General features: G+C 41.0%; 1 pseudogene; it reads left to right on the top strand.

Annotated features, from left to right (window-relative positions):
• The first annotated feature begins 600 nt into the window (after nucleotides 1-600).
• On the top strand, nucleotides 601-979 carry LOC149991776 (large ribosomal subunit protein eL31 pseudogene; annotated as a pseudogene).
• Nucleotides 980-12,894: the final 11,915 nt, after the last annotated feature.

Raw genomic sequence — 12,894 nt, forward strand, 5'->3', positions numbered from 1 at the left:
GGGTTTCTGTATAGTACTAAAGACAGTGCAGTACAGTATAGCAATATCTATGAGATGCAACAGTTAAAGTATAAATGTTCTAGAAAAATAGGAAGGAGATAAAGATGTTTACCATTACTTATGGGCAAACTTATGCATTATTTTAAAATAATTTTCTTTCTTGACTATCTGTATTTTTCAAATTACAGTTTGTACTAAGAAAACTCTCATAAAAAGTATCTTATAATTTTAACTCAGGTTAACTTCATGAGGCTTTTTCTCACTTCCCTTTTCTCTGTTCCTACAAAACCCCGTGCACTACTCTGAAACAGTTTAGCAACACGGGTAGTCCCAGGTTCTTGCCACCTAATTCAAGTAGTACCTTTAAAAAATGATGCGGATGGTGATGATATTGATAAATATGTATACAAGACTGAATCCCTCCTCCTGAAATAGTCATTTCTTTTCGATAACCTGAAATAATCATGTCTTTTCTATAATTATGCTTACCTAGATGCTGTGCGCTTCTTTTTTTGCAGTTTCCTGTAAATAATATTTTGATGTGCCTAAATTGTGAATAAACTGACAGTGCCTTTCTCTTTCCAACTTGGCCTTGGTAGAATGGCTCCCACAAAAAAGGGTGGTGAGAAGAAAAAGGTCCGTTCTGTCATCAACAAGGTAGTGACCAGAGGATACACCATTAACATTCATAAGTGCGTCCATGGAGAGGGGGTTCAAGAAGCGTGTCCCTCGGGCACTCACAGAGATCCAGGGATTTATCATGAAGGAGAAGAGAACTCTAGATGTGTGCATTGACACCAGGCTCCACGAAGCTGTCTGGGCCAAAGGAATAAGGAATGTCGCATACCATGTCCAGGTGCGGTTGTCCAGAAAACGTAATGACGATGAAGATTTACAAAACAAGCTCTGTGTGTTGGCTGCCTATGTACCTGTCATCACTTTAAAAAATCTACAAACAGTTAATGTGGATGAGAACTAACTGCTGATTGTTGAATAAAGTTATAAGACTGCAAAAAAACAAACAAACAAACAAAAAACAGGAAAACCCACAGACAAACAAACCTGACAATGCCTTATAAATACAACGACAAGGGAAAAAACCAACCCAGCATGTATTTCTATCGGTGTCTGCCCTGCATCCTGAGTTACAGAATTAACTGTTTATCCTTCTCTCTTTTCCCCCTAGAATGTGAGCCCTTGAAGCAGGGGCTGTTCTTTTAACCTCTGTGGCTCAATGCGTAGGATAAGTCCCGGCATGTGACAGGAGAGAGGGCATGCTATAAATCTGTGAGCAATGAATGAAAGAATTGGAATCCCATGTATTCATTTTTTTTCATGCATGTACACACTCAGCCCCTACTATGTGGTATCCATCCTAGAACATCTGTAAGTTTGGGATATAAGAGGATGATGATTCATTTATTTGAATATGATGAAATAATATATTTAAAAGCAGAAATTAAAAGACATGGCACAAGGAAGACAACAAAGACCTGACTAGTTTTATACAGTGGGACATTCATCCTAACTACAAAACAATTGCATTACTATGAAAGTGAGAAGCAGTGCCTTATAGGCTTATTTCTCAGTGTGCACCCAATCCTAACTTCCTATGTAAGGCTTCAAATAAAAAGACTGCTCTTTGCTATTTACTTTCCCCAAATCTTGTGATCTGGAGATCAGAATCACAAGTTGGCAAACCTACCCAGAGTTTGTAGCATTCTGAGGTAAGCACAGATGCTGTTAAACTACAAATAGAATCAAGTATTTTCATCACAGCTGGATTTCCGCCTTCTCTGCCATCTGTGGAGCCCACCTGCCAGGCAATCAGTCAATAGGTGCTCACCTTCTCTCTGCATTCCTGTGGCATTAAGGCAGTTACTTCCATGGAGAAAATGTAACTCTGAAGCAGAGTCCCTCCATTGTTGTTGCTATGGTGGGCTTAAGTTCATGCTAGAGTTACTAAAGAAAGAAGATGAGACACCCCACAGGAGCGATCTGGTAGACAAGATCTTAATCAAATGATCCAACTTTTCATCACTGATAACAGGACAAACTGACATCAAGTGCCTTATGATGTAATGTCAGGGTGGCTGAGTTATCCGTTGCTGCATGATAAACCACCACAGGATTTAGTGACTTAAATAACCATTGAGGAGACCTTAAAATTGAATACAAACAACTAAATGAACTGAAAGGTTTTTTTAAATACATGGGGGAGGCGGCATTAATCCACGTATTTCGATACCCAGAATTTGTACCACATGCCTTTAAGCTAAAGAGAAAAAGAACTCCAATAATAAACACATATTGAACTCCAGTAAGAAAGCTTGTTTTGCATAAGCATGAGTTCACAATTTCAAAACTACTTTCTCTGCATTCTAGGATTAAGCAAATAAGTAAATATATTGTGAATAATGGATGGGATCCATGTTTTTCACTGGTGGAGAAAGTAGTTACAGCCATGAAAAGGGGCCAGAATAGATAGAAGACTTCTGTATTGGATTGGAACTGGAGGTATCAGTTTTAATAGAGATAGATAAATAGGTAGATAGGTAGACAGATGGATAGATACAGAAATAGACATACATATGTGTGTATATGTATTTAGTGTTTGTGTGCATGTACGTATATATGCACAGATATGTATGTGTACATTTAGATATCTATTTCCCAGCTCTGTCTCCTGAGAGAGTCTAGAAATAATGACACCCCAGTAATGATGAACATACCCAGCACCCAGATTGTGGTTTCTAGATAATATTCTTCACTAAAAGGAACCAGGATCCTTGGAGAAATGACTGCTTTTAGGAGTGGAACAAGGAAAATACAAGATGAGTTGGACCATCTTGTTCTAGAAAGTAAGGGAGCACTCAAGATTATAGGGACATGTTGAAAGGTCACAGAAGCCAACTTGAAGAACTCCCACTGGCTCACTGTAGAATAATTTGAGCATAAAAGTAAAAATACTAACATGGAGGGTTATAATTGATTGAATAAAGTAAGAATCCATGAATCCACACTTAAATGAATGAACAAACAAGTCAATAAATAAGAAGAAAAAGATCTTCCTTACAGTGAAAGCCAAATAATAAATGCAGAAGAAATCATGAAAATGCAAAAATCACCCTTTGGTCACTGTCATAATAATAATGATGATTCAGACAAGTATCATCAATGTGTGCTAAAACGAGTAGGTGAAAGTTTGGGTAGTAACAATATTTACTAAGTACCAAAGTATCTCTCCAGAAGACATCTATTAATTGCAAAGAGGAAGGCAGTAACTTTACAGTTACTGACAGATAACAGCTTAACCAAATGATCAAAGTTAAGATCAATAATGAAGCTAATTGACAGGATGTGCCTTCTAGTGTGATGCACTGAGAAAAATTCAGCATCATTTCTGTAGTATTCCTTCCCAAAGTGCATGATCAAAGTCTCATCATGAGGAATACTAAAGTTAAGGACACTTTACAAAATAACTGGCCTGCAGTCTTCAAAAAATATCAAGTGTCATGAAATATGAAGAAAGTATTTCAGATTAAAGAAGCCTTCTTAAAGAGACATGATAATTGAAGGCAACACATACCTTGGATTTTCTGTTCTGTTTTTTGCTACAAAAGAAAATCATTGAGACCATTGGTGAAATCTTAATTAGGTATACAGATCTGGCTCTAGTATTGTACTGATGTCAATCGACTGTTCTTATAACTGTATATGGTTACATAAGAGAATTTCTTACAAACATTTAAGGGTAAAGGAGCATCATACTACTATTTACTCAAACAGGCCGGAAAAAAACAAACAAACAAGGGAGATACAGAGAGAGACAGATGATGACAGAGACTGAAAGCAGAATAAAGGACATATAATAAAGTACTGTATTAACATTTGTTGACTCTGGATATCTGCAACTTTTCTATAAGTCTGAAATTATGTCAATCTCTCTATATAAATACCTGTTGTTGTTTTGGGCTCAGATGAGTCTTTCTTGTTTTGAGTCTCACGTGGAAAGTCATTGCATGATCCTTGATTAGATTCCAGGTTGGAGGAAAATATAAAGGACATCTGGGGGCCAACTGGGGAAATGTGAATGCTATCTGTACACTAGATAATATTGTTTCGTTAATGTTAAATTTCTTGGATACGATAAGGTGACTTTGGAGGAGAATATCCCTATTCTCAAGAGATACAAGGTGAAGTATTTTAGTTCAAGAGAGAGTATCATAACATCTGTAATTTGTTTTCAAATGGTTCAGGAAATATACTAAGAATAAACTTAAATACGTGTATGTGTACGTGTGTGTTTATGTTTGGAGAGAGAGAAGCAATTGTGGTAAAGTAATTGTCAATCTCAGTGAATGGCACCGAGCTATTCTTTCAACTTTTCTGTAGTTTTGAAATTTTTCAAAATAAAAGAGTTGGAAATAAAAATAAAAGAAGAGCATTTCTTGAAACGATTTTCGCTTTCAAATACTGTAGTTATTTATATGGTGCCCACATATATCACAGAATCTTAGAATCTGAGAGTCCTCAAGAGTTCGTCCAGCCCAGTGTTTATCAAACTATGGATTGTAACTCAGTGCTTGGTCATATATAGCAGGTATCTGGTCAGCATTTGTTCGAATGGAATGGAATGGCATAGAAGAAAACAGTATCAGTGGGTCCCATCACTTACTAAGAGAAGTTTGTTCGGGAGGACTTTTCAGGCACCAACAGAGACTGCTCTCCCCTTGAGGGCCTGCTCTTCTGCCGCGGGGTCTTCCGCCGCAAGGTCCTCCACTTCCTGTCGGTGGCCACCATCTTGACGGGTTGACAGGACAGCCTCGTCGCTGCTCGGTTGAGGTCCTGCCTGGCGCCATGTCTGACACTGGTGATGAAAACCCTGCCCTGGGGGGTCAGGGGGAACCCTTGGCCGAGGCAGAAGCCAGGGTGAGGGAGGAGGAAGGTCAGGACGTGGTAATGCACGGCTCCGAGCCCCATGGGGATGACGAAGCCGGGCCGGTGGGAGTGGCCGGCGCCGTGGGCGGTCTGGGTGAGGAGGCCATGGAAACCGGAGGCCCGGGGGGAAGTACCAGTGAGGAGGCTTCTGGCACCGGGCCGGGGGAGGAGATGATGGAGCAGGCCCCAGGCCAGCAGCGCGGGGTGCGCAGACCAGTGGCGCGGGGTGCCCGCTTTCTCTCTCGGCCGGCGCTTCACTACCTGTACCGGGATGTGGTGTTCTCATCACTGAACCGCCTGTACCGGAATCACCACAATCTCATCCCTCCCCATGGCCGTGTAATAGCTCGGCCCCATTCTCGGATGCCCCTGCCCTCGGGCTATGTTCGCGTGGTCTTGGTGGCCGGAAGTCCCAGAATGCTGGTTCCAGTCATGGTGCCCCCCGGTCTCCGGAGAGGGGGCGGCAGCCGTTCTGCCCTCGGTCTCCGGAGAGGGGGCGGCAGCCGTTCTGCCCTCGGGCTCCCGAGAGGGGCGGCAGCCATTTTGTCCCCAGGTTCCGGAGAAGGTGCTGCAGCCATGGTGCCCCAGGGTTCCGGAGAGGGGGCCACCGCCATAGCGCCCGAGGACCAGGCCGAGGCCGAGGTCGAGGTCAACGAGGAGCCCAAGCAGACGGCTGAAACTCCGGAGGAAACAACTGAGTACCAGCATGAAAACTCCGAGGAAGAGGCCCAAGATGCTGAGACTAAGGAAGAAAAGAAACCAGAAGGACCGGAAGAGGATGAGGATCCAGCGGAGAGCGAGCCCGGAGAATAGAAAAAAGATGGAGAAAGAAGAAAGACCCTGTTGTTAACTCTTTCTATGCTTTTCCTTGTAAGAAGTCCATGGGGGGTTTATTAAACTGATACCATTCCAAAGTTCATCACCCGAAAAGTGTTACCCAATGCTATATCTAGCTTCTCTTTATAGGTATGTTTGACAGCATTTGTTTTAGTTAAAAATAAGTTTGTTTTCATTAATAAACTGAAATGCAGGCAGATATTATTTAGACAAATAATCCTGACTCAAATCTTTACCTCTTTGTTTTGAAAAATATCATTTTCCACCATTTGGTAAGCCTGTTTTAAGTTATTTTATGGCAGCCCAAAATAAGTTAAAATGTCAATGTCAATACGATTTTTGTAAAGATACAGATGGATGTTAAGCATTTAGAGCTGCACTGTCCCCTGTTAGTCACTAGCCACTTGAAATACAGTCTGATTTGAGATGTGCTGTCATTATAAAAAATGTTACCTGTCTCACTAATAAAGTGTATACTGATTGCCTGCTTAGATGATAATATACTGAGTTAAAATATACTATTAAAATTTAAAAAAGAAGAGAAGTCTGTTCGGGGAAACTTCTGTTTGAATAACATCTATATATGCATGCATGTGGTGAGTTCCAATGAAAAAATCTGTTTCCTGTGGGTCGTGTTCAAAATTGTTGAAAGGATTCAACTTCTCAGGATCTCCAGACAATTTAAGTTCAATTCAAGACTAGACATTCTGTTCTTCAACAGGGCATTTTTGGATACTATATGTATATGCATATATTATAAACATTATTTTATTATTCCAATGGCCCAAATTTCAGAGACATAATTAAATGAGTCTCAGTAGAGTCCATGAGTGGACAGGCACAAGAACTAAAGAATTATATACTCAAGAAGTACACCCTAGTATATTTAATAATCTAATACATGACAAAGGAGGCATCATAAATTAACGGTAGAGACAAGAATTCAGTAAATTGTTTTACCATACTTAGTCAATGATTTGGTTTAATAAATATTTTTGAGTCTGACACCACACCCTACTAAATGTACATTTAAAAAAAAGATTTTATTTATTTTCAGAGAGAGAGGAGGGGAGGGAGAAAGAGAACGACAGAAACATTGATACACTACTGGTTGCCTCTCTCATGACCCCAACCACGGACCTGGCTCTCAATCTAAGCATGTGCCCTGACTGGGAATAGAACCAGCAACCTTTCAGTTTGCAGGACGATGCCCAATGCACTGAGCCACACCAGTCAGGGAAAAATGTACATTTTTTAAAAAGTCAAATTAAAAATAGCCAGAATACAATTCTGGTGAATTTGTATAGCAAACCAATAGTCAACATTATTCTTTTTTAATTGAGATATAATTGACATATAACATTGTATTAGTTGCAGATTTCAACAATGATATTTGTATATATTTCAGGGATACTTCCTATTTTTAGCACTTATCAAAAATTAATCATGTCATCTTTCTTCTTGTTCTCAGTATGGTGCAGGGTAATTTATTGAAAAACTAACTTGCAGTTTATTCTCATACAGAATCTCCACTCCCAGGGGCCTCTTCACCAAGCAGGACTTAAGAGACCAGGGATACTGCTCAGAAATAGAAGTGGTTTAAAAGCAACCCCCAGAACAATATAATCAATAAAAAACATTAAAAAAAAATAAAAAATAAATAAAAAAAGAAATTGAAAAAAATAAAAAAATAAAAATAATAAAAGCAACCCCCAGTCTGCATTCCCACCAACAAACAGTGCACTAGAGTTCCCTTTTCCCCATGCCCTCACCAGCACTTGTTTGTTGATTTGTTAATGATGGCCATTCTGACTGGTGTAAAGTGGTATCTCATTGTGGTTTTAATTTGCATCTCTCTGATGGCTAGGGAGGTTGAGCGTCCTTTCACATGCCTATGGAACCCTCTGTATGTCCTCCTTGGAGAAGTGTTTGTTCAGGTCCTTTGTCCATTTTTAAACTGGATTGTTTATTTTCCTGACATTGAGCATATGTCCTATGTATCATTGGCAAATATGTTCTCCCATACAGTCGGTTCCCTTGAAGAGAGTATGGAGTTTCCTCAAAAAATTTAAAATGGAACTGCCTTTCAACGCAGTGATTCCACTGCTGGGATTGTATCCTGAGGATCCCGAAACACCAATTCAAAAGAACTTATGCACCCCTATGTTCATAAAACTGTGGTACATTGACACAATGGAATACTATGCAGCAGAAAGGAAGAAGGAACTCCTACCTTTCACAACAGCATGGATGGAACTAGAGAGTATTATGCTCAGTGCAATAAGCCAGGTGGCAAAAGACAAATACCATATGATCTCACCTATAAGAGGAACCTAATGAACAAAACAAACTAATGAACAAAATAGAACCAGAGGCAAGGAAACAAGGAACAGACTGACAGTGACCAGAGGGGAGGGGGAAGGGCAAAAGGATGGGAAGAAGGGGAAGGGACTAGTCAAGGAACATGTATGAATGACCCACGGACAGGGACAATGTGTGAGGATTGACTGTGGGAGCCGGGTGTGGGATGGGCAGAGGAGGGCAAAGGGGGAAAATTGAGACAACTGTAATGGAATAAACAACAACAACAACAACAACAATAAAGCAACCTCCCCTTTCCAAGTCATTGTTTGTTTTTAAGCCCAAGCTCCCTGAGGGAATTTGGCTGAGTTGAGAGATGCCAGCATCATAGACTCCATCAATGGTTTTTTTTTTTTGTTTGTTTGTTTGTTTTGAACGCATTCATTTCAGATAAAAGATTCCTCACTTTTAAAATAAAGAGATTGGACTTAAATGTAAGCCGTGACACCATAAAAGTCCTAGAGGAAAACATAGGCAAGAAAATATCAGATATCTCACGTAACAATCTCTTCACGGATACATCTCCTAAAGCAAGAGAAATAAAGGAAAAAATAAATGGGATTACATCAAACTGAAGAGTTTCTGCTCAGCAAAAGAAAACATCAGCAAGATGAAAAGGAAACCAACCATATGGGAAAACATATTTGCCAATGACATCACAGACAGGGGACTGATTTCCAAAATATATAAAGAGCTGATACGACTCAACATCAAGAAAACAAACAACCCAATTAAAAAATGGGCAAAGGACCTGAACAAACACTTCTCCGAAGAGGACATCCAGAAGGTCCATAGACACATGAAAAAATGCTCAACATCATTAGCCATCAGGGAGATGCAAATAAAAACCACAAGGAGATACCATTTTACACCAGTCAGAATGGCCATCATCAACAAATCAACAAGCAACAAGTGCTGGCGAGGATGTGGAGAAACGGGAACCCTACTGCACTGTTGGTGGGAATGCAGACTGGTGCAGCCACTATGGAGAACAGTATGGAATTACCTCAAAAGATTAAAAATGGAACTGCCTTTTGAACCAGCGACTCCACTACTAGGATTATACCCGAAGAATCTTGAAACACCAATTCAAAAGAACTTATGCACTCCTATGTTCACTGCAGCACTGTTTACAATAGCTAAGTGCTGGAAACAACCTAAGTGCCCATCTGTAGATGAGTGGATCAAAAAACTGTGGTACATTTACACAATGGAATACTATGTAGCAGAAAGAAAGAAGGAACTCCTGCCATTTGCAACAACATGGATGGAACTAGAGAGAATTATGCTTAGTGAAATGAGCCAGGCAAAGAAAGAAAAATACCATATGATATCACCTAATACAGGAAACTGAAGAACAACACAAACAAAGGAACTAAATAGAACAAAGAGCAGAATAGCAGTCAATAGGGGGGAGGGGGGAGGGAGAGAAGGGGGATAAGTAAGGGAAGGGTTTAATTAAAGAGCCTGTATAAAAGACTCATGGACATGGACAACGGGGAGGGATATGATTGCGGGAGAGGGGGTGGGTTGGGTGGGGGAGAGAAATTAGGGGAAAAGGGGACAACTGTAATTGAAAAACCAAAATTAAAAAAAAATGAATGAATAAAGGAGTAATATGCAGAAATAAAAAAAATAATAATGAAGCTAATTGACAGGATGTGCCTTCTAGTGTGATGCACTGAGAAAAATTCAGCATCATTTCTGTAGTATTCCTTCCCAAAGTGCATGATCAAAGTCTCATCATGAGGAATACTAAAGTTAAGGACACTTTACAAAATAACTGGCCTGCAGTCTTCAAAAAATATCAAGTGTCATGAAATATGAAGAAAGTATTTCAGATTAAAGAAGCCTTCTTAAAGAGACATGATAATTGAAGGCAACACATATCTTGATTTTCTGTTCTGTTTTTTGCTACAAAAGAAAATCATTGAGACCATTGGTGAAATCTTAATTAGGTATACAGATCTGGCTCTAGTATTGTACTGATGTCAATCGACTGTTCTTATAACTGTATATGGTTACATAAGAGAATTTCTTACAAACATTTAAGGGTAAAGGAGCATCATACTACTATTTACTCAAACAGGCCAGAAAAAAACAAACAAACAAGGGAGATACAGAGAGAGACAGATGATGACAGAGACTGAAAGCAGAATAAAGGACATATAATAAAGTACTGTATTAACATTTGTTGACTCTGGATATCTGCAACTTTTCTATAAGTCTGAAATTATGTCAATCTCTCTATATAAATACCTGTTGTTGTTTTGGGCTCAGATGAGTCTTTCTTGTTTTGAGTCTCACATGGAAAGTCATTGCATGATCCTTGATTAGATTCCAGGTTGGAGGAAAATATAAAGGACATCTGGGGGCCAACTGGGGAAATGTGAATGTTATCTGTACACTAGATAATATTGTTTCGTTAATGTTAAATTTCTTGGATACGATAAGGTGACTTTGGAGGAGAATATCCCTATTCTCAAGAGATACAAGGTGAAGTATTTTAGTTCAAGAGAGAGTATCATAACATCTGTAATTTGTTTTCAAATGCTTCAGGAAATATACTAAGAATAAACTTAAATACGTGTATGTGTACGTGTGTGTTTATGTTTGGAGAGAGAGAAGCAATTGTGGTAAAGTAATTGTCAATCTCAGTGAATGGCACCGAGCTATTCTTTCAACTTTTCTGTAGTTTTGAAATTTTTCAAAATAAAAGAGTTGGAAATAAAAATAAAAGAGGAGCATTTCTTGAAACGATTTTCGCTTTCAAATACTGTAGTTATTTATATGGTGCCCACATATATCACAGAATCTTAGAATCTGAGAGTCCTCAAGAGTTCACCCAGCCCAGTGTTTATCAAACTATGGATTGTAACTCAGTGCTTGGTCATATATAGCAGGTATCTGGTCAGCATTTGTTCGAATGGAATGGAATGGCATAGAAGAAAACAGTATCAGTGGGTCCCATCACTTACTAAGAGAAGTTTGTTCGGGAGGACTTTTCAGGCACCAACAGAGACTGCTCTCCCCTTGAGGGCCTGCTCTTCCGCCACGGGGTTTCCGCCGCAAGGTCCTCCACTTCCTGTCGGTGGCCACCATCTTGACGGGTTGACAGGACAGCCTCGTCGCTGCTCGGTTGAGGTCCTGCCTGGCGCCATGTCTGACACTGGTGATGAAAACCCTGCCCTGGGGGGTCAGGGGGAACCCTTGGCCGAGGCAGAAGCCAGGGTGAGGGAGGAGGAAGGTCAGGACGTGGTAATGCACGGCTCCGAGCCCCATGGGGATGACGAAGCCGGGCCGGTGGGAGTGGCCGGCGCCGTGGGCGGTCTGGGTGAGGAGGCCATGGAAACCGGAGGCCCGGGGGGAAGTACCAGTGAGGAGGCTTCTGGCACCGGGCCGGGGCAGGAGATGATGGAGCAGGCCCCAGGCCAGCAGCGCGGGGTGCGCAGACCAGTGGCGCGGGGTGCCCGCTTTCTCTCTCGGCCGGCGCTTCGCTACCGGTACCGGGATATGGTGCGCTCATCACTGCACACCCTGTACCGGAATCACCACAATCTCATCCCTCCCCATGGCCGTGTAATAGCTCGGCCCCATTCTCGGATGCCCCTGCCCTCGGGCTATGTTCGCGTGGTCTTGGTGGCCGGAAGTCCCAGAATGCTGGTTCCAGTCATGGTGCCCCGCGGTCTCCGGAGAGGGGGCGGCAGCCGTTCTGCCCTCGGGCTCCCGAGAGGGGCGGCAGCCATTTTGTCCCCAGGTTCCGGAGAAGGTGCTGCAGCCATGGTGCCCCACCGTTCCGGAGAGGTGGCCACCGCCATAGCGCCCGAGTACCAGGCCGAGGCCGAGGTCGAGGTCAACGAGGAGCCCAAGCAGACGGCTGATACTCCGGAGGAAACAACTGAGTACCAGCATGAAAACTCCGAGGAAGAGGCCCAAGATGCTGAGACTAAGGAAGAAAAGAAACCAGAAGGACCGGAAGAGGATGAGGATCCAGCGGAGAGCGAGCCTGGAGAATAGAAAAAAGATGGAGAAAGAAGAAAGACCCTGTTGTTAACTCTTTCTATGCTTTTCCTTGTAAGAAGTCCATGGGGGGTTTATTAAACTGATACCATTCCAAAGTTCATCACCCGAAAAGTGTTACCCAATGCTATATCTAGCTTCTCTTTATAGGTATGTTTGACAGCATTTGTTTTAGTTAAAAATAAGTTTGTTTTCATTAATAAACTGAAATGCAGGCAGATATTATTTAGACAAATAATCCTGACTCAAATCTTTACCTCTTTGTTTTGAAAAATATCATTTTCCACCATTTGGTAAGCCTGTTTTAAGTTATTTTATGGCAGCCCAAAATAAGTTAAAATGTCAATGTCAATACGATTTTTGTAAAGATACAGATGGATGTTAAGCATTTAGAGCTGCACTGTCCCCTGTTAGTCACTAGCCACTTGAAATACAGTCTGATTTGAGATGTGCTGTCATTATAAAAAATGTTACCTGTCTCACTAATAAAGTGTATACTGATTGCCTGCTTAGATGATAATATACTGAGTTAAAATATACTATTAAAATTTAAAAAAGAAGAGAAGTCTGTTCGGGGAAACTTCTGTTTGAATAACATCTATATATGCATGCATGTGGTGAGTTCCAATGAAAAAATCTATTTCCTGTGGGTCGTGTTCAAAATTGTTGAAAGGATTCAACTTCTCAGGATCTCCAGACAATTTAAGTTCAATTCAAGACTAGACATTCTGTTCT

The sequence above is a fragment of the Furipterus horrens genome, unplaced genomic scaffold (assembly GCF_987537825.1).
Source record: "Furipterus horrens unplaced genomic scaffold, mFurHor1.1.pri manual_scaffold_17, whole genome shotgun sequence".
NCBI classification, from domain to species: Eukaryota; Metazoa; Chordata; class Mammalia; order Chiroptera; family Furipteridae; genus Furipterus; species Furipterus horrens.